Source organism: Notothenia rossii (genome assembly GCF_949606895.1).
Source record: "Notothenia rossii genome assembly, contig: scaffold_303, whole genome shotgun sequence".
NCBI lineage: Eukaryota > Metazoa > Chordata > Actinopteri > Perciformes > Nototheniidae > Notothenia > Notothenia rossii.
The window spans coordinates 10,001-15,000 of record NW_027639773.1 but is presented as its reverse complement, the minus strand read 5'-3'; the positions used below and the strand labels follow the sequence as shown (position 1 = coordinate 15,000).

The window sequence follows — 5,000 nt, the reverse complement described above, 5'->3', positions numbered from 1 at the left end:
CATGTCTCTTCTACATCAACATGTGTCCCCTCTTCTTCATGTCTCTTCTACATCAACATGTGTCCCCTCTTCTTCATGTCTCTTCTACATCAACATGTGTCCCTTCTTCTTCATGTCTCTTCTACATCAACATGTGTCCCTTCTTCTTCATGTCTCTTCTACATCAACATGTGTCCCTTCTTCTTCATGTCTCTTCTACATCAACATGTGTCCCCTCTTCTTCAAGACTCTTCTACATCAACATGTGTCCCCTCTTCTCCATGTCTCTTCTACATCAACATGTGTCCCCTCTTCTCCATGTCTCTTCTACATCAACATGTGTCCCCTCTTCTTCATGTCTCTTCTACATCAACATGTGTCCCCTCTTCTTCATGTCTCTTCTACATCAACATGTGTCCCCTCTTCTTCTTGTCTCTTCTACATCAACATGTGTCCCATCTTCTTCATGTCTCTTCTACATCAACATGTGTCCCCTCTTCTCCATGTCTCTTCTACATCAACATGTGTCCCCTCTTCTTCATGTCTCTCTACATCAACATGTGTCCCCTCTGTGGAAAGAGACTCTGAAAGTTTCAGGAACAAAGATTCTCTCTCTTTTTGATCCATTTCTATAAAAACCTGTCTGAAAATGAGCTGATCAGATTTTGGCCACTTAATGATGTCATCACGATGTTTTGTCTTGTGTAACCATTAGCCAATCAGCAACCAAGGTAACCCCGCCCCACCTTATCACCTGCATCTCCTCCTAGAGCAGGGGTTCTCAAAGTGGGGGGTCGCGAGATGATTACAAAATAAAAATAGAAAATAAAAAAAATGTTGTTATAATTTTTTTTTTTATTATTATCATTAATAATAACGTTTGCATAGACATTTTCAGTTGCGGACTAGTCATCTGTATAATTTCCCCGCAACGAGGCGAGTGCGGAAAACTGAAATTAATTCACTAGCACCCCCCCTCCCCGTCGACAGGGGGTCGCCAGTCTCTGGCACTGTTATTTTGGGGGACGCGGGCGGAAAAGTTTGGGAACCCCTGTCCTAGAGCACCACTAGCCGCTTTCACACCAAGTACTTTGCCGTACTTAGTACCCCCATGAAGAGAGCCGATCACGTTCTCACCGGAATAAGTTCCTGGGGGAGGATTAGGCAAATGAAGCCGCTGACTTCACTTCGTCTTCTTCTGCTTTGGGTTTACTGGCAGGCCGCAAACCACTTCACGGCGTATACTGCCACCCGGAGTCCCCGGCCGGAAGTCCCCGGCCGGAAGTCCCCGGAGTTGGGGACTGGCTTCAGTAGAAGCTGCTGGGACTCCCAGCAGCTTCTACTGAAGCCTTCAGAGTAAATCACCAGAACGCCGACACCTCCTCATCTCCACCGCTCTTCACAAAACTTTTCAGAGTTTTACGGGGCGCGGTTTGCAATTCGCCCAGCCAATCGAAATTGGTACTTTTTTCTCCCCAGGAAAGTCCCTGCTCTCTAGCGGGGAATAAAAATGGGGGTAAAAGTTCTCGGAAGTAAGTTCTCTTTTTGGTGTGAATGCAAAATTCCAGGAACTATCGGAACTAAACGGGAAAAGTGTAAGCGCCTAATGTGTTCTTTGTAACCAAATGTCTCTCAGAGGGGCGTGGGGAGGGGCTCCTTATTTTCATCTGAAATAACAGACAGAGAATCAGCACTTTGGAAACAGGGCTGAAACAGAGGGGATTATGGGTAATGCTGCGATGATCTGTTTGGTGTTTCAGCCAATCAGAGACAGGCTCTGGATATATCTGAGAGCTGTGATATACTGATGAAGAAGAGGATGATAGGGGACCTTTAAATAAAGAATCTTCCAAAACTGGTTCGTAGGCACCTGAACACTAAATACTTTATCTTGTGGTAAATGTATATGAGGATGTGTGTATCTACATATCCCACCTCAACATGAGCAGAACATGTCCTTTATAGAACTTATAGTGTTGTAACTGCTGTGTGCTAACATGTTAGCATGAACACTGATAAACAGCCTCATGTTGTGTTTCTTTGATGCACGTCTACTTTGTGATTACATCCTGTCTTTATTTAATCTCTCTGTTTATTCCTGAACGATCCTTTGGTCCATTTCTGTTTTCTCTCTTATGCCCCAGTTACCTCCAAAGACCTCTGTGTGTGTGTGTGTGTGTGTGTGTGTGTGTGTGTGTGTGTGTGTGTGTGTGTGTGTGTGTGTGTGTGTGTGTGTGTGTGTGTGTTTGTGTGTGTGTTTGTGTGTGTGTGTGTGTGTGTGTGTGTGTGTGTGTGTGTGTGTGTGTGTGTGTGTGTGTGTATGTGTGTGTGAGACATTTACAGAACGGTTTGAACAAGAACAGAGAAGTCTTAGTCATAGAAACCCATCTGAACTCGTTAATGTACTTGGATGTTTTATAATAAAACCAAACTTTTAGAGTACTTTCACTTTTGAATACTTAAAGTACAATTTGCTGAAAAGGCTTGTACTTTAAGCTTTGTTTCATGTTCACATGTTGGACCCTTTTGGTAAAAAGTAGTTCTCTGAGACAGAACAGCCATCTCAGCAGAGACAGATGGAGATGATTTACCATCTGGAGGTCACTTTAATATCAACACAAATAATGTTATTGGTTTATTGAAAACTGACTTTCCTGTTGTGCCGATTCTGAGAGAGAGCCCGAAACCGATAAACTTTGAATCAGGCTCCCAAAGTGGCTAGGTCTGGAGACGAAACGCCCTATACGATCATTTCCTGAATCGATGACGCCATAGCCCCGCCTCTCCCCACCTCTCCTGCTCACCCCGCGTCATTGCCGATGCGTTTCGCTAACAACAACAACAATGGCGGATAACAGGGTTGTGTCTGTGCTCCAGACGCTACTGACCATGCTACAGATTTTAGTGCAAAATCTAGTTTTCACAAATGCCTCCCTTCTTGCAAGAACATCCGCCATCTTCTAGCTTGTTTGTTTGTTTGTGCCTTATGTCCACGCTCGGGGGGTCTTATTCGCGGCTTTTGGTGTATTCTGTGGCGGAAGTACAGCGCCACTTACAGGCCCAGCATGTACTACAGCGTTTCGTTTGGACGGACACATTTCTTGAGCCGATTCCGTGAGGACGTAAGACTTTTTTTAAATGGACTTCGGTTCGAAATCGGTTTCGTCTCCGTGTGGACGGGGCCTTAATTTACAGCAGTTACACAACCTTCAAAACGGTCCAGAGATTAGAGCAACCAATATTGTACTTTCCCTCTATGTTAGGTCCCGCCCCTTTTTTAAGGTGAACATACTCGCTGTCATGTGACTGGTTGTAAATATAGATTCTGAGGTTTTTGCCACATTACATCAACAAATTAAGAAAACAGTGCATTTCTTAATCTACCAGGAGCCAAATTACAAAAATCTGCCTTATGGTTTGTGTTGTTGTTTGATGTTCAGCAGCTTTTAGGGTGAATAAAAACTATTTTTAGTTTTCACCGGAAAGTGTCCTTCTATCGGACAGGAAGCGACGCATAAGCATACGCTGCCTTATCATCTATTTCACTTTAAACGTGAGCATAGTTCACCAACTGTATATCATGATGTGTTGAAGAAGACTTCAAACCGTGGACTTGGGACCATCAACGAATCAGGGAAATGTTTACTGACGTAGTTAATGACGAGAGAAGTAGGAACATTTTCTCATAGACTTCTATACAATCTTTGGCCCCCTGCTGGATATCAGAGAGAATGCAGGTTAAAGGCACTTCGGCTTCACTTTTTAGATCCGGGAGGTTGCAGAATAAACCCGGCATTTCTTGAATCATATCACAACATGTGTAATATATCATATCTGCAGTTTTATAGCACCTTTATTTGTATGTTTACGACTTCACATCCAATGGAGACGAGAACCTGCAGGTTTCCTTCCTGTCGCACAGACTTCTGGGTATTATCACCTAATTAACCCTCGCATCCTGAACAGGAAGTAAGGAAGTGGCTGGTGAGAGAGGGGCGGGGTTTCCCACAATGCATCTGTGCAGCGGCAGCCGGAGAGTACACAGCAGAGTGTTGTGAAACCGACAGAGAGTGTTTCCAGGCCGGCAGTAAACATGATGGATGTGTGTTAGTGTTGGCCTCTCTGTGTGTGTGTGTGTGTGTGTGTGTGTGTGTGTGTGTGTGTGTGTGTGTGTGTGTGTGTGTGTGTGTGTGTGTGTGTGTGTGTGTGTGTGTGTGTGTGTGTGTGTGTGTGTGTGTGTGTGTGTGTGTGTGTGTGTGTGTGTGTGTGTGTGTGTGTGTGTGTGTGTGTGTGTGTGTGTGTGTGTGTGTGTGTGTGTGTGTGTGTGTGTGTGTGTGTGTGTGTGTGCATTCAAAGGGTAAAGGATGGCAGATAATGCAAAGTCTTCCTCTTTCTAACAGATATTTCTTCATCTGGTTTCGGCCCAACTTTAGTCGCTCCTAACAAACAGAGTGGATTTAATCTGCAGGTTCAGAATGAGACCAAACGCCAACATGTTGCAACAGACGAGGAATGACTTCCCCTGGTCTCCAGCTGTGTGCGTCACTCTTTAGTGTCCCCTGGTCTCCAGCTGTGTGCGTCACTCTTTAGTGTCCCCTGGTCTCCAGCTGTGTGCGTCACTCTTTAGTGTCCCCTGGTCTCCAGCTGTGTGCGTCACTCTTTAGTGTCCCCTGGTCTCCAGCTGTGTGCGTCACTCTTTAGTGTCCCCTGGTCTCCAGCTGTGTGCGTCACTCTTTAGTGTCCCCTGGTCTCCAGCTGTGTGCGTCACTCTTTAGTGTCCCCTGGTCTCCAGCTGTGTGCGTCACTCTTTAGTGTCCCCTGGTCTCCAGCTGTGTGCGTCACTCTTTAGTGTCCCCTGGTCTCCAGCTGTGTGCGTCACTCTTTAGTGTCCCCTGGTCTCCAGCTGTGTGCATCACTCTTTAGTGTCCCCTGGTCTCCCAGCTGTGTGCGTCACTCTTTAGTGTCCCCTGGTCTCCCAGCTGTGTGCATCACTCTTTAGTGTCCCCTGGTCTCCCAGCTGT

At 45.7% G+C, this 5,000-nt stretch overlaps 1 protein-coding gene across 1 annotated transcript in view; it reads left to right on the top strand.

The window, feature by feature from the left end:
- LOC307027425 (uncharacterized protein) overlaps positions 1-5,000 on the top strand; it is a 36,937-nt gene that overhangs the window by 22,032 nt on the left and 9,905 nt on the right. The gene's annotated exons all lie outside the window — the stretch shown is intronic.